Here is a 20,248-nt window from a genome sequence, read left to right as displayed (position 1 = left end):
CGGTTATTTCTGCGATTTCCACAATGGCCCTTTTAGCATTAGCTAAAGACACTCACTATGCAATAGAGGAAACATGAAAGTTATCTCCTATATCCACTAACATCAGTTGACTAATTTCTTGATCAGCTACTAGTCGGGCATTTACATTCTGAACATTTAGTTTAGCTGGTGTACAAGAAGTGCAAATAGAGACACATAGGGAACAAAGCATTGGGTCATAATGAATTCAGAGACAGCAGGAAAAAAGGATCACAAAAATATGCATAGGGCTGATAATAACTTGCAGCCCCAGACAGTAGACATTGTTCTTAGCTATCCAGTCAAAGTCCATGCTCCTGAATCCTGATGATTTCAGTGGCTATTTTGTGCATTTTAGAAATCTCCTCAAAAACTGAAGGGGCGTGGTCAGGGATATACCCACAGCAACTGCTCCTGATAATGAGGTATGCTCCACCACGATCAGCCAGGATGACATCAAGGACCATCCTGATTTGGAACGTCATAATACCCGCAATTTGTAGTTCTTCTGTGAGATTTCCAAGTGTCATGGCTGTCTGATTGGTTACAGCCTCTACAACACGTGTCAAGCGCCTGATTTTTCTGCTATTTAAGGCTGCACCAACAAAGAAGAATAACCCCAAATTAAAGTCAACGTACTGCTGCAATGCAGTACCAATTTGATACACCTCATCATGATTTTTTGTCCTCTTATATAGGTTCTTAGAAATGTCATTATACAGTTTATAGTCTTTGTGGTAGGATGCAGGAGCCAAAAACACAGATGGTAACAAAAAGGAGACAAAATAGCTGCCAGACCACCCAACAGGTAGGTGGTAATAGCCTTTACTTCCGCAGATAGAATAAGTATTATGTGATGACAAAAAACTTCTATTGTTTATTCCAGTAATGTTTAGTGTTGTAGGGCAATCACTTTTCTCCACAGGAATGCTACCAATACTGCTCGCACATAGGTCTGCTCGAGCTCTAGTAATAGTTATAACAGGAGGCCCATTTCCCTTGACAATTCGAGTGTTTGAGGAAACATAGCGTGTGGTAGAGTTTCCTCAGTGATACTCAGCCATCTCCCATACAGTTCCTTTAGCCTGTGGATCTCCTTCCTCATCAGGGTAACACACCTTATTGAGCTGGGCATACAGTCCACCTACACTTGGGTCAGTAATGTCAGCAATTTTAGAAGCCCACAGCAGCACAAACCAGGCCCTACAAGAACCATTGTGTGAAAACAGCAGAGGAATGAAAGGTGTTCCTCCCTTTTTCTGATGAGCTGGCATCATTCCACACACCCAACAGTTGGTGATGATTGTAGTATTATGGGTGTGATGCAACATTTCAATGAACGTATTGTTTAGATAAGACTGTCAATGCTTCTGCTCATGATAAGGGAGAGTGTAGTAATGGTGCTCAACAGGAGTAGTAGCAGTCAGTAGATTTGAGCAGGAGCTACTCCCTCAACAACCCATGTTATCGTAGCAATGACAATAACAATGGAAGCAAATCCAACAATAAACATGGTCTTTCTGTCACAGACTCTCATAACAGTAGATCTCTTCTCCACAGGCATATTCATCTTGATGTTGAAAAACAAAACAGATGGAGTCCTAAGGTCCTGGCAGCCGTTGGTTTCTTCACTGAGGGTTGAGACGGGTATCACTACAAGGATCCCCCTTTGTAACTCAGCCTTTCACTAACCCAGGACGGTGACTCACCCAGTCTTTTTCAGCAACAACGCGTCTCTCTTCCGGGGTCGAAACTGATATCGAGTGTCACCGGAAGACTTCCTCCGTTGACGCAGCTTGGCCTTTCTCTCTGTGTCCAGGATGTCGTGGTGATCTTTCAGTGCAGCAGGTTCCACCAAGGCGGACGGCACCCTCTTGCAGTGGGTGGAGTGGATCCAGTTCGCCCGATTGGTCACTTGGACTGCAGTTCTGGTAGCCAGAAGAATCTGCTCGGGTCCTAGCCACTTCGGCTCCAGGCTGCTAGACCTCTGGAACCCCTTGATCATCACATGGTCACCGGGCCACAGATCATGACCATCACCTTGCGACCTGTCCGGAAGAGCTGTTCGAAACTGTTGATGACTAGAAAGCAAGCTGTCAGTCAACTGAGACAAGTAGTCGCTCATCAACACATACGGTACATCATGTATAGGGCGTGGCTTAGGAATCCACCAAATGTTCATCGGCCTCCCAAAAACCACCTCATACGGTGTGAGGCCAGATCATGTATGTGGTACCGATCTAATGGATAGCAACGCCAAAGGCCGTGTATCAGGCCATTTCAAAGATGTGGAAGCTTGAATTTTGTCACGTTTCAATTTCAACATGGGTTTGTAACGCTCCACCAAGCCTGCTGACTGCGGGTGAAAAGCTGCATGAAATTTCTGCTTAATCTCCAATCCTTTCAATACATACTCAACAACTTGCCCAATGAAATGGGGTCCGTTGTCACTCCACAAAACTCGCCAAACGCCGACTCTGGGGGAAAACTCCTTTAGGAGCACCTTTGCTGTAGTAAGACTCGAAGCTCCACTACATTTGCCCCCAGCATATGCGACCCCAACCCCTCCGACCCCCAACCCCTCACTCCCCTGGTTCTGAATCCCCAAGTTCAGTTGCGAATATGGATTATCATTGGTTGACACCCTCTGCAGGGGACTATGGACTAGAGACTGTCATACGGGTCGGAGAATTGCGGTAACCTTACCAACGATCGCTTCCTCGATGTCTCCCAACATCTCCATTGGGGATGATAGAGAGATTACCCTCCATTGAGTACCTACTTAATTACTAGATAAATTACCACGCTGCTATTTGTCACAACAACGTTAATATTAATTGTACTACAGCAACAGACGAGTATGGTATGACTAATGTATGACATGTATATGAATGATATCCAATAAAAAGGTTTATGAAAAAAAGAGCTGTATTATCTTTCGTAGCGTATGCCTCGATCCACTTACTAAAGGCACAGACCCCCACTAAGAAATACTGCAGATTATTATAGCGTTCTAGCTGGATGTAATCCATTTGCAGAACCTCAAAAGGTGCAGTTGGTATTGTAAATCCTCCTGTTGGAGTTCGTGTTCCCTTTCCAGGATTATACTGGAGACAAATCAGCAAGACTGAACTATCTTTTTAGCTGTGCCGGCAATATCTGGATGGTACCAAACTTGCATAAATAGCTTGGCTATTGAGGATGCTCCAACATGTGTCAGCCCATGTGCCATGTGAATCATGTGATGTAAGTAGGGTGTGGGCAATCTCCACTTGGTCATGTCTTTATTCCTCCAACAGCCCTCATCATCCAATGTTCCCTCCTTAGACCATTGGTCTAATTCATCAGCAGAAGCAGATTGTTGCATGTCTAGTACTTCTTGCCTAGCATCATGACAGCGTTCAGCTTGTGACTTAACCACGTACATAGATGTAGTACTTCGTCACATTGCAGTCTCACGAGCTGTATGATCCGCAAAGGCATTGCCATGTTCTATTTTATCAGTCACTTTCTTGTGTGCACTACACTTGACAATCACTAGTTTCTTAGGATATGTCAAGGCAGTAAGGAGATTACGTACTAATTCCCCATGCACTATTTGTGTCCCAAGAGAAGTAAAGAAGTCTCTTTTCTTCCAGAGTTGCCCAAAATCGTGAGCCACTCCAAACACATATCGGCTGTCGGTGTAGATGTTAACAAACAGATCAGTACTAAGCTCACATGCTCTTGTTAGCGCTGTCAACTCAGGCACCTGAGCTGACTTCTGTGGGATGCGAGCTGTCTCAGCTACTGTCTGAAGTGTTGTTATTGCATAGGCAGCAGATGTTGTGCCATCAGGCAATTTCAAGCAGGACCTGTCAACCCACAGTTCCCCGTCAGCTCTAGTAAGGGGCGTTGTCAGGCTCCGTCTTCTATACTCCTCGGAGCTGTGCTGAATGGCCTGTACCCTTCCCCACACAACGATCCTAGAGCCTGAAGTAATAAACACAGACTACCAGAATAGTCCCGTGAGGGCGGGAAAGGAAGGGGACAGCGGGGAGGGAGATCTGGAGGGAGATCTGAAATGACAAGGACAGTTGTTTAGAAAACACACCCCTTAACCCCACAATGATAACCTCTAGCAACCTTCCTTATACCAAGGGATTAACCCTGGGATGGTGAGCATACGAGCAGAAAAAAGGGGAATGAAGCGTGGAGGAATGTTGAGTACTGTTATAAGCCATTTCCGCCACCCACAGCCAATCCACCCATGAGTCTGTATTGGCCTGTACATAGCAACGTAGATTTTGCTTCAGGGTTTGGTTAAGCCTCTCTGTCTGGCCATCGGTCTGGGGGTGGAAGCTAGTGGACAAAGAGGAGGATATGTGCAATGCAGAACACCAGGTTTTCCAGAAGCGAGCAGTGAATTGGGCCCCTCTATCTGACACTATCACCCTCGGGAGACCATGTAATCTCACTACATGCACTAAAAGAAGATGGGCTAGGCGACCAGCTGTAGGGACCTGATCACATGCAACAAAGTGTCCCATTTTCGTAAGGTAATCTACCACCACCAGGATGGCAGTTTTCCCTTGGTCCTTAGGGAGCCCGACAATGAAGTCCACCGAGAAACTCTCCCAAGGTTTTCGGGTGTAGGCAAGGGTTGTAGATATCCCTGGGGTTGGTGACGATCAGATTTCATTCGGGTGCATTGTATACACTCCTTCCCCCATCGACACAGATCGATTCGTATGGACGGCCACCAGAACTGTCTTAAGGCCTTTTCAAGGGTTTTCACGTGTCCCGTGTGACCTGCACAAAGAGTATCATGGCACCAGGAGAACACAGTTTTTTGCAGGGACTTCGTAGGTACCAGCACTTGAGCCCCCCTCATGGCTACCTCATGTCTCATCTTCCACTCGGGATGGTGTCGTAGCCAGGTTCTCCAGACACAGGATTGAATCCCTGCTCATACAGCCAGTAAAAAGTCTCCCGTTTGAGTGACGCACACAACCTTGGTGGGATCGATGATGGATCTGTTTCGTGTTATGGCGTGCATAGCCGGATTTTCTTGTCTGGTTAGTGCGTCCGCTTTCTTGTTGTTGACTCCTGTTCAGTATGTGACTATGAACCTATATTCCTCAAAAAACAACATCCAGCGTAACTGTCTGGGGGTGAGATGACGGGCTGCTCGTATGAACTGTAGATTTCGATGGTCGATGTAGACCATAACTTGGTGTGCAGCTCCTAACAACCAATGCCTCCACTCAAAGAAGGCATCCCGTATGGCCAGCAATTCCTTTTCTGCTATCGTATAGTTTATCTCCGCAGGACTGAATTTTCTTGACATGAACGTAATGGGGTGAAGCATTCCGGTGGTTTCGTTCCTTTGAGATAATACCGCCCCTAATGCAACTTCGGAGGCCTCTGCTTCCACCAAGAAGGGTAAATCTGGATTGGCAGGAGTCAGAACAGGAGCCTTGGTAAAAGCCTCCTTCAACCCATCAAACGCCCCCTGTGCTTCTGCATCCCAAACAAACGGAACGCTCTTTCTTGTGAGTCGGGTCAAAGGGGTCACCAAAGCAGAAAATCCACATATAAAACGTCTATAAAAGTTGGCGAATCCCAGTAGGCACTGAATGTCTTTGATGTTACAAGGACGAGGCCAATCTTTTATAGCTTTAACTTTTCTCTCGGCCATGTCCTGACCTGATGGTGTGAGCATCACGCCTAAGAATTCAACCGTGGTCACATGGAACTCACATTTAGTGATTTTACAGTAAAGACGATGATACATTAACGCCTTTAACACCTGGCTCACATGTATCTTATGCTCATCCGTTGTGTCCGAATACACCAAAATATCGTCGATGTACACGACTACGAAACGATCCAAGAATTCCCTCAATACTTCATTAAAAAAAATTGAAAGGCGGCTGGGGCATTACAGAGCCCGAAGGGCATCACCAAATACTCGAAGAGTCCATGCCGCGTCTTAAAGGCCGTCTTCCATTCGTCCCCCTGTCTTATGCGGACGAGATGGTACGCACCTCGTAGGTCAAGTTTGGTATATATGTTGGCTGATCTCACTTGTTCCAACAAAACAGGAATCAATGGCAACGGGTACTGGTTCTTGATAGTGATGGAATTCAGAGCTCAGTAGTCAATACAGCATCTCTTGTCTCCGGTAGCCTTTGGGATAAAAAACAAAGGCGAGTACGCCGGGGATCGTGATGGTCTTATATACCCAATTGCCAGGTATTTATCCAAGTAATCACGTAAATACTCGCTCTCGGGCACCGTCAGAGCCTCCCATTCGGAACGACTGATCCTGGGATAAAGTCTATTCAGCAATCGTATGCTCTATGTGGGGGAAGCGCTTCTGCTTGTGCGTCACTAAACACATTTTCGAAAGCCTTATAGCATGAAGGTAGTACGACATCTTTCTCCGCAGCAGTGGCGATACTATGTAATGAGGCCTGACATCGGCATGCACTGTTCTTTGCAAAAGTTGGATACAAACTTTATCGTCTTGGACGTCCAATGTATATAAGGCTCATGTTTTTGGAGCCAAGGAAGCCCCAAGATGATGCCGTATTGTGGAGCCTGGATAACGTTGAAAGATATCATCTCATGGTGTCACTGACGTCTTTTTCTCCTGTTTCAACAAATAAAGACATAGCCAAAAACAAATGATTCTTCTCCTGGTCACAACCAGGCGTTATAGAAGGGATGATGTTCCTGCTTGAGGGTTCCCCTTCTTCCACCTTCAAGCATTCCACCTTCAAGCATTGTAGTTTTCCGGCTTCTTTTCAGAGGTTCCTGCTGCGGTTTGTCCGGTCTTATATTTTCCAGTTTTCGGCTTCACCGGACATTCCCGTAGATAATGCCCTTTTCTGCCACAATATAAACAGAGGCCTTGTTTTCTGCGGTGTTCTTTTTCACTGAGCATTAAGGAAGCCCTCACTGCCCCTATCTCCATGGATTCCGGTGTAGTGGTGGGTTTTTCTCCTACCCCTCCTCAATTATAAGACATCACAGGTTGTTCTTTTTTTCTTATTGTCTCCTTTTCGCTCCTTCATCCTATGATCCAGTCGTAGGGTAAGTTCAATAAGAGCGGAGCAGGTACGAGGTTGCGGATCGATGTGTGCCAACACATCCTTCATCTCGTCGTTCAGGCCTTGATAAAACAAAGCAGATTGTTTAGTTTCGGGCCAATCAGTTTCGGCCACCAAGCGACGAAAACTGTTCAGGTATGTTACCAATTCTGTGTTGCCCTGTTTGAGGACTAACAGTTCTCTGTCAGCTGTAAAGGTTTCGGCCCTTCGATCAAAGGTTTTCTCAAATTCAGCTCTGAACTCATCCTAATCATATAATAGAGGGTCGTTTTCGCTATTAAACTAGCGAAAACCAACTATTATACCAACCTGATAGAATTATCTAACAACAATCAAAAAGAAATATTCCAAATAGTCAATAGCTTCAGAAAACCTAAAATTTTGACGCAGGAAATTCCACCGTCCCAAGCCCTCTGCGATAAAATTGCGGAATATTTCGAACAGAAAATCACTAATTTTACCAAAGATTTTCCACAGACCAGCCAGCTACCTTCTAACACTGCAGATCCCATCATGCTAACTGAGACTCCTTGTACCTCTACATGGGATAATTTTACCATGATCAACCCAACTGAATCATCTCAAGCCATCTCAAAACTGAATTCAGGCTCCCCTCTCGACCCCTGTCCTCCTCTACTTATTAAGACCATAAAAGATGAGGTTAACCCATTAATCAATTCTATTCTTAACTCTTCCCTGCAAACAGGAGATATCCCCACATGCTGGAAAATCGCGGTAGTCAAACCTCTCCAAAAGAAACCAATCCAAGACCCGACGACATTATCAAATCTCCGACCTATTTCACTTCTCCCAGCACTCTGTAAACTTACAGAGTCATGTGTAAACAAACAGCTCACTGCATACTTAGAGAACAATAACCTTCTTCACCCTAACCAAGCGGGTTTTCGCTCGCACCACTCCACCGAGTCTGCCCTTATCTTTTCAATGGAAACAATCAGGACCGCACTAGATCAGGGAAAAAGAGCTGTCCTGATCTTATTGGATTTATCCGCGGCGTTCGACACGGTGTCCCACGATATTCTACTTCACCGCCTGAGTAGTGCAGGCATAGGGGGCACCGTGTTGAAATGGTTCACCAACTTCCTCAGACAAAGGAAACAAACCATCTTCTTAGGGCCATACCACTCTGAGGCAAGGGAAGTACAATCTGGGGTACCTCAGGGTTCCAGCTTAAGCCCCATATTGTTCAACCTGTATATGGTCCCATTAATGAAACTTATCTCCTCCTTTGCCATTAGCTCAATAGCCTACGCCGATGACACTCAACTAGTGTTAATCCTAGATGAGGATGCGGCAATGGCTGAACGTTCCCTTACGGACTGTTTGGAAGCAACTTTTGAGTGGATGAACTAACCATCTTAGATGTAATACTGCAAAGACCGAAATTCTACCCTTCGGGAAAAATAATTTGTTCTCCCCTCAATCCTGCTGGCCACCCAAGGCCGAAGCCCCGCCAAGCACTATAAAGAGTGCCCGAAACTTGGGAATCAAATTTGACGAGGCACTATCATTTAAGCAACAGACCAGTGAAGTGGCTGGCTCATGTTTTAATGTCATCAAGAGCCTTCGAAAATTTTTTGACTTCCTTCCCCTATCAGCTAGGAAAACTGTAGTGGTGGCATTAATTACATCTAGGTTAGATTATTGTAATGGTTTATATGTAGGTGCCAATAAAGCCTTCCTACATAAACTGCAAATAGTGCAAAACACCGCAGCAAGACTGGTGCTAAAATTGCCAAGAAGGACATCAGCATCTGCAGCACTAAACACCCTCCACTGGCTTCCCATCCAAAAGAGGATACTATTCAAATTACTGATCATCTCCTTCAGGGCATTCCACAAAACAGACCCTACTTACTTGTCTAGTAAATTCAATCGCTACCATCCAGGACGTCACCTGAGATCTGCAACGACCAACCTCATGATCATTCCCAAGTTCCGATTGACCACTAGAGGTGGCAAATCCTTAGTGGTAAGAGGCTCTAGAGCATGGAACAAACTCCCCCCTCATATCCGAGAAATCTCATGTGAGAGTAAATTCAGGAAAGCCATCAAAACCTGGATATACAACCAAACAGCCACTTTCTGCAAAACCCTGGTCTAAATTCCTGAATCATCTCTAGGGGCTATTCATCTTCTGCCCCTCCGTTTTTTAGGCTTACACAATTCACATCTAGCGCCAAGATACTCCTCGGAGTGATAGAGCGCTATACAAAACCCATATCAAATCAAATCAAATCAAATCTCTTCTAACCACAGGAACCGCCCACTGTGCTGCTTCCCCCCCCAAGGTAGGAAATTAGAAAAGCCACCCTGGCCTGTTTGGTAGAAAACATCTTTAGTTTGCACATAAAGTGCAATAGCACTTGTGTCATAAACACCTGGACTCTTTTGTTATCCCCATAAAAACGCTCAGGGGGTGCTAGAGGTATTTTAGTAGGCATCTCAATCACAAAAAATGTGGAAGATGTAGGGCCTGCCCCAACATCAAAAGGATTCCCTTGTAAACGGTCCATTCTAGCCCTCAACTGAGCGTTCTCAGATCTAGAAGCTGCCACCTCTCTGTTGGAGGCCGCTAGCTCCATTTGAACCAAGGCCAGAGCTGCCAGGACGTCATCTAATGTGGCCATTCTGCTTCAGCACAGCCAAGAAGAGAAAAGCAATTGTGAGCCGATAATTCTGTCAGGCTCCGTCTTCTATACTCCTCGGAGTGCTGAATGGCCTGTACCCTTCCCCACACAACGATCCTAGAGCCTTAAGTAATAAACACAGACTACCAGATTAGTCCCACGAGGGAGGGAAAGGAAGGGGACAGCGGGGAGGGAGAACCGAAATGACAAGGACAGTTGTTTAGAAAACACCCCCCTTAACCCCACAATGATAACCTCTAGCAACCTTCCTTATACATAGAATGTTTGTTTTTTCCAGACCTCTACCTGAGAAGGAAAATAAGGCAGTCTCTGAATACAGGAGAATAGGCACAGGGCGATACCAGGGACTGCAACCAACTGGAAAGCAAACATGAATATCACAATGTAATCCTATTCTTATGTGAGCTTCGTATATGCACCAACAAGCTTACATTACATACCACAATAGCTTTGTGTTCAGTCTAGAGTTGCACAATTCCCTCGGATCAGATACCCCCTGTTGTTCTCTCCTGTACAAGGATAAAATAATGAAGAAAACGTTGTGGAAAGAAATCAAAATAGAACACTGCAGGTAAGGTTAAATCATCCTCAAAACAGCTCCTGAAATAACGAATTGTTCGTAATTTCTTAAGGGATTCAATAGTTATCCGACTCCTCTTGGAAATACGGAACCATGCGATACACTCGCATAACTGTTTGAGCCCAAACCGCTCTGAAATCCGTACGTAATGAAAAAGAACAAAAGCAAGTACTGCCACAAAGGTCTGTCTCGACAAAATCGGACAGGGAACAGGTTTGTCCCGGCAATGAGAAAGCAGATGCCTTTCTCGTCCAACAGGGAAGAACAAGCGTTGGCTCCAATTTAGTTCGAACCGAATGAAGAAATTAAGGTACACGCAGCCGCGTGTATGCGGTAAAGGTCCAAAACGAAATACACCCGAACCAGAACAGGGTGCACCAGAGTAAACACAAAGGAAAAGCTTGAATAAAGTTCTTACCGCAACTCTCTCTTACCAACCGCAAAGTGGAACTCGGCAAGAATTATCGGCACAGTCTGTGGACACGGCACAACCTTATTTCCTGGATTTGCGTAGTGGGCGTTGTTACGTGACGTTGGCGCTCAGCTTTCTGGGTAACGTAGTTTAATGTATGAATGTCACCAAATGCCACGCATAATGCGGACAGCGGCACTCTATGGCTGTATTCCTGACAGGCGTATCTTGTAGGTCAACACAACCCTTTATTTATTCTTCAGTAAGAGATAAACAGTTGTGGGACTCTTGTGACTGAGGCAGAGTAGCTGAAAATGCCAATAGTGTAGAAGGATTTAGGGTTGAACATCTGTTCAATGTGATATGAGGGGCCAAAAGTGTCAGTTCATAACCTGTCAAGCGAGCACCAGTCAAATGTTGTGTTTTCTTTGGTTCAAAAGGAAGTCAACTGAATGGGGCACTAACACAAGCAATCTGTGTGACAAGACTTTTCCCTCACTCTGACATATGGACACGGCTGTCCCCCCTACCCCTCGAAAACACCCAAGCAATGCACGAGCGACTGGATCAAGGTCAGCTGAGAAATATGCACAAGGACGCTGCTTATCATTGTGCGTCTGGGTTAAAACCGAGAGAGCACAGCCGTCCCTCTCGTGTACATAGAATGTGAAGTCCTTAGTGTAGTCTGGAGTTCCTAATACTGGTGCAGAGCAAAGAGCTTGACGTAACTGCTGAAAAGCATTCTGGCATTCAGTAGTCCATGGGACAGGCATCGGAGAGTCTTTAGTCAAAAGGGCTTAACAATGTAGGAAAAGCCAGGGATCCACTGCCTACAGAAAGAAGTAAGGCCAATCAGTGCACAAACATCCTTCTGAGTACAGGGCACAGGCGTGTCCAAAATAGTTTAAATGCGATCTGGTGTGAGTGCACGTCGCTCCTTACACAGGAGGTGACCCAAGTAGGTAACCTGCTGTCTACAATACTGCAATTTCTTCCGAGAGATTTTGTGATGATGAGAGGCAAGAAATGAGACCAATGACAGCGTTTCTTTCTCACCCTGTTCAGGGGTATCCACAGCCTACAAGATGTCATCGACATATTGAATTAGAGCCACCCCTTTCGGTACAGGGAAAGAATCAAGCTGTCTTTTCAATGCCTGGCTATAAATGCTAGGACTCTCTGTATACCCTTGTGGAGCTTTACAAAATCTGAAAGATCGATTATTCAAAGTGAAGCCGAACAAGTAACGGCTGTCAGGATGAAACCATAGAAGAATACGGCTATTACAAGGTATTGTAGGGGAGTTCTTCCACAACTCCCACTCCAATCAAATCCTGCACAATTTGTATCAATGCTGCTTCACCTTCTCGAGAGATTTTATATTGGGGCAATTGAGGCAATGAAGCACCTTCCTTCACTTGAATATGTACTGGTGGGATAGCCATTTGTCCCACATCAGTATCTGATGTAGTCCACAAAGTGCTAGGTAACAATGCTACAGCAACATCCTCTTTAATGAGACAAGACCTCTCAACCATTGGATAGTTGTAATTTAAAATAACACGCACACCTTCTGGGAAACAACATATTGTAGCGCAAAAATGTTTGAGCATATCGATACCCACAATATTATCTGGTGTGTTAGGGGAAAGCAGAAATGGACATGCTGCAGTGAATTTATCAAGACTAAATGCAAGTGGCTGTGACAGTGGGCTAAGGGAAGTTGTCCCATCGAATCCTATCGATGTTTATCATTGCGCCAGACAGGGGAGCCCTAGGAACCAATTGTTTAGACAGAGCACTATGAGTAGCTCCTGTATCAACCAGAAAGCAATAAGTAGAACCCAAGATGTTTTAATCGACATAGGGACCCCTCTGATCTACTGGAACCTCAACAGGTTCCTTACCCCATCCTAGGCATTCCTATGCATAATCAGAATCCTTAGGGCCATCATCCAAGTAATCAGACATTTGATATAGGTTGCGCCTATCATAAGTATTATTTTCAGTTGGCTTAAATCTGGTACGATTATCCATGCCTCTCCTATTTCCTGTGTACCCTGGGCGGACTCTCATACTTCCTCTACCCCGCTGATACTGCTGACCTCGAAAAAGGAGGCACTCAGAACGCCAATGTCCAATCTCCTTACAATACGCACACTGATCAGAAGACAAAGGTGTTTGAGGGAAAAGGGGTACACCAGGGAGATACATCACACGTCCACCTCTCGCACTACCTCGCATAAACATGACAACTTTTTTTCCCCAGGACTGGAATAACTTTCTTCAGAATCGTGGAAACAATAGATAAGTATTTCACTCAGTCAATCGTGCATGCTTCGTTTCTACAGAGTAGCAGAGACATAGTGAGACAGGCGTTTTCAATAAAAGGTTTATTGAACAGTCTTCTTTCTCTTGCAAGAGAGGTGAAATGCTACAATTGTTAGTCAAAATGCAAAGTATAATGCGTACAGCGAGAATAGTATTATAAAATAATACTGTAATAGCATTGTATGGTTTCTAATCCATATAAAAATACATACATAAACAACACAGGCTTAAATACTCAACTGGTGCTTTTAAAATATGCCTACTCCAAAGTACCTAACCTAGGTCTAGTACGAGGGAAGAAGTAAGTGCTGTTTAGCAAAGGTTTTAGTTCTGCAAATAATTTTGCCAAAGGTTTCTCTAGGTTCTAATCAGCTCCATACCTTAGAATGAAGGAGGTCTGGTATCTCTGTCTCAGTATTCGATTTCCCAACACCCCGCAAGGGGAGTCAGAAACACTGGAGTTGGATTTCTCGGCAGAGGAGGGCAGCTTCCTGATCAGTGCGTCAGCTGGAGAGCCGGCTTCCTTCTGCACCTGCTGTAACGAGCTACGTCAGGCAAGTAGGTCGTCGAACTGCTCCGAACCATTGTATTTTGCTATAGCAAGTGAAGGTATATTTATACCTTGAAGGTGTTTAGGAATGTATATGAACGTCATGAATGAACCCCTGGGGAATAGTTGTTCATTGTAAAGTAACTGAGTTCTTGGAGAAATCAATATTTAAGCAAGGGGAAGTCCCTAACGGCTTAAGCAGGTTTTCCAATAAATCGTTGTGACGTTTAGTGAACGGATGGAAGTAGCCATGCCTGTATTTGGAGTGCATGGGCTATGTCTAAATAAGGGCTTGATTTCTTATGCATAGATAAGGGCAACTTGAATTGTACGTAAATAAGGGCATGAATCGGGAAAATCCATTGAGAATCTAAAACGCCATACAACACTCTAAATGATGGACCATTTTTTAAATCCTTCACCTTTTTATCCCCCTTGCCTTTTGCTTCCAATTCCGGATGCTCATAATACTAGGCCATAGTCAAAAGGGAGACCGGTGAAGACGTGGTCCATGAACTCTCGGTGGCCTTTAGGCGATTAGCTATTTCTGGTAAAATGTTAGCAACAAATTTGTCGATGACCAGATGTTTACCCGTGTCATTTGTCAATGACTGCCTACTAAAATCATGGAATGTCTCTTCGAATCGTGTAAAGAAATCAGAAACTGACTCAGCTGCTTTCTGCTTACAAGACGCTAACGTTGTTCAATCTATTTTCTTTGGGGGAATAAGAGTTTTCAACTTAGTTCCAAAAGCTTTGGAAAGATCTAATATCAACTGTTGTGGTTTCTGCGCATGATCTCTAGCAGCATCTATTCCCTCTAAATGCACCCAAGTATCACCACAAGCTACATTATCATCTACCTTCTGAATTGATCTCCGCATATCAGGGGGTAAAATAAGTCCAAAGAACATGTCAATATTAGGCAATGTCATAGTGCAAGAACTAATAGCTCCTTCTACTTCTTCATAAAAAGCGGCTGGATTTTTGCACGGTAAAGCAGCTTTAAGAGCCATAACGTCTGCTCTACTCCAAGGGGTATAGACCCAATTATAAATAAAATATCCCTTCGCATTATCTGAAGTTTTATCATCACTTTATTCCCGCTCCCTTTGGAGGAACATACAAAGGCGCAGCTTCACGCATCGGTTTCACAGTAACTACAAGATTACTAGTGTCTGTATCTGTCCCGGTAGCTCCTTCTTGTTCCCTGGGATCTGAACTGCTTGCTCAGCTGTTGCTTTCTCAGCTGCCTTCTTCTCCTCTCGTAATCGGAATACATCAACATGCAGCTAAACCACTCGCCTAAATAGATCGGACACCAGTGAAGGAAGAAAGGTGTCATTGTATAACTGTTTATAATCAGATTTTATATCAGCAGGCTCTAGAGCATCAGAATATTTTCTAAATCTGGTCACTACCTCACAAGTAAATGGCTCTGAAAAATATACCTGCTCTAGATCTGACCATTGCTGAATCATTGCTAGAATTTCTGAAATTGAGTCATGCCCTTTAGAGGCTTTACGGGCAGCGGATCTAAGAGTGGCTTTAAGCTCAGTGGTTAAAGTAGAGCGAGTTGTCCGCCCAGTTTGCTTATCATCATCTTTTTCATCTATAGAAAGATGCTCATCATCAGAATCTTCAATCTTTTTGGCGCTAAGGAATTTATACTGGGGCGGGGTTCTATCTAACAAAATAGAATCATCATGTGGTCTGTCAAGCGTGGGATAAAGATGCGCCTAATAGGGTACGGGCCAATTACCTCTAAATCATGCTCCCTCTCTTCTCTCTCTTTTTTTTCCCTCATCTCTTTATTTTTCAGTTCCAATGCCTTCTGGTGAATAGTCCTACGCTGTTCTTTTTCTGCTACAGCTTCTTCTCTCCTCACTCTCTCATTCACCTCTTTCACCCACATTCGTACATAATCAAACATAGCTTGTCGACTCTTTCTCTTTGGTGGAGAAGTGTGGCTCACTGGTTAGAGCAGGCATACCCTGAAGCAGAGGTCAGACCCGGGACCAGGGTTCAATTCCCGACGCGGCAGGGTCTTGAGCTCAAATGTCCATGGACTCGATAATTCTCGCTTCGGTGCCTGACCTAATCATGGGTTCACACTCTGCAACTCTGGGCATTAAGCTTGCTTAATCTCCACAACGGCCCCCCGCGGCGGGATGCCTGGCTTTCACCTTGGGGATGCCCTGTAGGGGTTATCTCACAGGGAAAAGCCAGGACGGGTTCCCAAGGCAAGTGCGGAGATACCCCTTCGGGGGTCGATTCAGGCGCTATATAAGAAACATAATAACATACTGAATCTTTTTAAAGTCAAATGACCCGTTTACTGGCCATCGTAGATCAGGATCCTTTTTCGTATATTTGTTCCACAGTGTACTATACATTATGGAAGAAATACTGTATTTAATATACATAAACCTATTAGGTGTCCCTTCTAGGGGAGCCGGCTGAGTACTTTCTAAATCTAAATTGGTACCTCCAAGACAGCAACACATTCTACGAAGTGCGCTAGGAGAAGGCATGCCAAAAATATTATAACAGAATATAATATTATTATCAAATAGTATCTAATCCAAGTATAAAAAAATGGAGACAAAAAAAATCTCCTCATTACCTGCCTTTGTATATTGCAATAGACAAACGAAACAGAACCAGAATCTTGGCCAAGCAAATCCAAAACAAGAGTGATGCTTCAACGACCTTACCAAACCAAGGTCTCCAACCTCCACCTGCCAAACTCTGAGTTGAACTAACGGTCTTCTTAAGAAACTTACACCAAAGGAGATCTCAGTCAGGACCGGCCATCACCTGGAGGGTCAGATCAGGAAAACCGGAGAAACACGTCGGTCTGCAAAAACAAAGGGTCTTCTTGTGCTGTGTACCTCCTCAGTAGATTCCTGCCCTCCACGTCTCCGATGAGTCCCTGTTCGGGTGTCAATCTGTGGAAATGAGCCTTTTTAGGGTCCCACCGGTGCAGAGGTTCACCCTTATCTGTCCACTGGTCCTTAAACCAACAAAATAGAGATTGTCACGAAAGCTGGAATATAAAAAAAAAGCTTAACAATCATGAGTGGGACTACATCAATACAACACGCTTGGGCACTGTATGAAGTAGTACAAGGAATACAGAAACCAAGGTGCTTATATACCCACTTAGGTGCGGAGTAAGCATGGAGACTCAAAGAGGAGGTACAGGCATATACAGGAATAGTTATTGACTAACATGGGCAGACAAAAATCACTTGGTCAGCAAAGAGGGAGGGGAGACAGAACTACCTCATCGGTTGGAATAGCCTGACAGTTACAGTCTAGAACAGGTGCATTCTAGCAGCTACAGGCCTTTCTGAGCATGCACAGTGCTCTGGCTCAGTACTGAAGGAGTTAACTACAGTTGATGACTCAAGTAGAATAGAAAGGCAAGCAACAGCGAAGACGGAAGAATCACATGGCTAACACATAGCTAATGCAAATGGATGCCACAAAAAAATGGCTTCAGCTTATGCTAACAGTAATTTCTGCGAATTCCACACCAAGATGCATCAATGCTTTTAGCCGCACAGCAGTGGCGGCATCTGTGCAGTGATCTCAGAATTTGGAGGTTGTTGCACTGGACTCAGTGTGTGGCAGATTTTTCAGCCGCTAACAGGTGCTGCATTGATTCTTTGGCTGCACAGCAGTAGTGCGTGGAAATTCTTCCCGCATGGTGGTGCGGCTTTGGAAAACCAAGTGCTGAAAGGGAGATATGTCGATTTTCTTGGTTTGGTAAAGCTTATTCAGCTCCCAACAACAGGAGCAACCTGCAGATGCCCAGACTGGCGAGGCACGTCCTGGCAGGTCAGAACTCCCAGCACTGGAGTTCATGGAAGCTGGTTATGAAGTGTTTGTGTCCCTGGGACTTCAGAACAGGGGGCAGGCACACGCAAGCCCTTAGAGATTCTTCACAAGCAGGTTCACCGCAAAGTGCCAGTCTTTGTCCACTCCTTCGCAGAGGCAGGAACTGCTGGCCAGCAAAGCAACACACAGCAATGGGGCAGTCTTCTCTCCACAGCTCTTCAGCGCTTATCCCTTGGCTACAGTTCCTCTCGATTCCAGAATTAATCTAAAATTCTAGGGGTTTGGATCTAATATTTATACCCATTTTCTCTTTGGAATCTTTGTTTCTCCCTGGCCACCTTCTCTACAGGAGGTGGAGACAGCATTGTGCAGAGCAGACACAGCTTATTCAGGTACTAGTGAAAACTCCTCCCACTCTAAATGCAGAAAGGTCTATTCAGCCTGGCTATGAATCACCCAAAAAACAGCAGAACACACCTCAATCCCCCTTATGACTGTCTAGATGAAAGCACATCCCCAGCTCCTGTCACTTCAAAACCAGACGGTGAATACACAAACAGGCAGAGGCACACAGGATGGTTAAACGAGAAAATGCCCACTTTCTAAAAGTGGACTTTTCAAACACACAATTTAAAAACCACCTTCACTAAAAGGTGTGTTATTAACTTCTGAATCCAGTGAGCCTAAACTCCAAATCTCTATCTTTTCCCAATGGAAATTTACACTAGTAAGATGTTACAAGGCAGCTCCCATGTTAACCTATGGGACAGAAAGCCTTTCAATAGTGAAAAAGGAAATGTACAATAGTTCACTATCAGGACATGTAAAACACACAAGCATATGTCCTACCATTCACATACACTGCACCCTGCCCATGGAGGTACCTCGGACCTCTCAGAGGAGTGCCTTACTTGTAAAGGGAAGGTTAGGGGGCCTGGCAAGTGCGTGGACTTGCCAGGTCAACATGGCAGTTGAAAACGGCATGCAAAGACACTGCAGTGGCAGGTCTGAGACACATTTAAAGGCTTCTCCAGGGAGCACTTGCACTTTGGCACTGATCAACAGTGGTAAAGTGCCCAGAGTACCTAAACCAGCAAAAACGAAATCCAGCACATAGTCAAAAAATACAGGAGATAGAGGTAAAAAGACAGTGGAAACCATGCAAAGGATGCCAGGTCTAACAACCTCCTAATCCACAGAAAGGATAGATCTGTATCACTCATGAACTCCAGCAGCACTGACATCACTGGTCAATTCCACCACCCATTTTTTAAATCATTTTTACAGTGTTGCAAGTAATGATCCTTACATGATATGCACGAGTTTGCAGTGACTATCATGTACTTTTACAACCCGTAAAAAACACTTCATGAACTACAACTTATTAATGTGTTGTTTGTATAACAACTGCAGCTTTGAAAAAGTAGCAGGACTGCGCTCTAGTAAGTGGCGAAATACGTATTGGCTGTACATTGCATACCATTCCAATTAAAACAAGAAAAAGAAAATAAATGAACATATACGTTTTTCTATCAAAGAATTGTAGAAATAAACTTCTCTGTGTTTTGTAATATGCACATAAGCAAAAGATGATCCTGTAAATGTATTATCTGTTCTACCATTTTCTGTCTTATTAAGTTAAACGTAAATATTCATGTGGGCAAGGGGGATTTACCCATCTTAAGGAAAAGCCAGAATATCCTTTGCCTAATTAGAGCCCTGATTAAGAGGTTCAAAAGAGCATATTGTATTACCAGCGATGTACACTGAAAGTGACATACTATATTGGTTCACCCAGTAATATCATTTTCTGAAGAAAAAAAAACATAAATGCATCTTTTAAATAACGTATATTTTTCTGGGACTAATATTTAGCACCACACTGCATTACAAGATGCGTTTCTATATCATGAAAGTTACATTCCATCCTTCAACTTTGCTGTTTTCTAGACGTACACAAAGCTCCTACGCACGTCCTTGGAGATGCTGTATGAGTAAAACATTAACAAACTGGAAAACAACTTCCGCTTAGATGATGTACTTTACACTGCGTCTGACTTGTGAAATGTTTTTGTTTCATGCACGCATGTGTTTTTCAAGTTAATCGTGTGAAGTAAAACCTAAGGCACTTTGTCTATTTTAGGAAATATAAGTTTGGTTCAGGGTCAGGAAACGTGTTACTGTAGCACACCTACAAGAAAGATGGTGACTGGTAACCTCAGCCCACTGTGTGTAGAGCAGCGCATGCTCCTCTAGGGAAAGTATCTTTCACTCTCACTCACTAGAGTGAGCTGTGGTTTCCATCAGTGTAAAACTCACAAGCGCGGTTTATTTGGGAATGCACCAGGTGTGTACCTTGCAGAGTCAGGCAAACAAGAATACAAGAATGCCTTACCTCCTCGTTAGTCTTCCTCGCCACATGACTTACATAGTGAGCTTCAGCTCCACACCAGAACCCTCCAAAGCAAAAAGTCAGCCTCCCATGCCTCCCATCCCTTCCCAAGATGGCCGACCCATTACCACCTGACCTCTATAAGAGGCGGGCCAGCCCAACCCATCAGTCTGGTTTTTTTGTTCTGCGCGTCATTTCCCTCCAGATGCGTCTTCAGGAAAGTGGTGCCTGCGCTAGCTGGTGCCTGGGTCTCGGGTTGGAGGTCCTGCTCTAGCGGACTCTGGGACCTGGGATTCCCCCCCCCCCCCACAGGTGTCTATTTTGAGCCGGTTGGGCTCTGCTCTGGCGGG

General features: G+C 44.5%; 1 protein-coding gene across 8 annotated transcripts in view; it reads right to left on the bottom strand.

Moving 5' to 3' along the window:
• The window catches only part of ARSG (arylsulfatase G), a 2,325,381-nt gene that overhangs the window by 1,219,527 nt on the left and 1,085,606 nt on the right, over window positions 1–20,248 (bottom strand). Inside the window, exon 1 of one of the 8 annotated variants that reach the window (XM_086930956.1) lies at window positions 19,902–19,954. The exons of the other annotated variants lie outside the window; for them this stretch is intronic. The gene's annotated coding sequence lies outside the window, so the exon portion shown is untranslated. Of the gene's footprint in view, window positions 1–19,901; window positions 19,955–20,248 lie in introns of those variants that run through there. 8 annotated transcript variants of the gene reach the window in all.

Source organism: Lissotriton vulgaris, chromosome 7 (genome assembly GCF_964263255.1).
Source record: "Lissotriton vulgaris chromosome 7, aLisVul1.2, whole genome shotgun sequence".
Taxonomy (NCBI): Eukaryota; Metazoa; Chordata; class Amphibia; order Caudata; family Salamandridae; genus Lissotriton; species Lissotriton vulgaris.
Note: the sequence above shows the minus strand (reverse complement) of the source record. Positions and strands in the feature narration are given on the sequence as shown.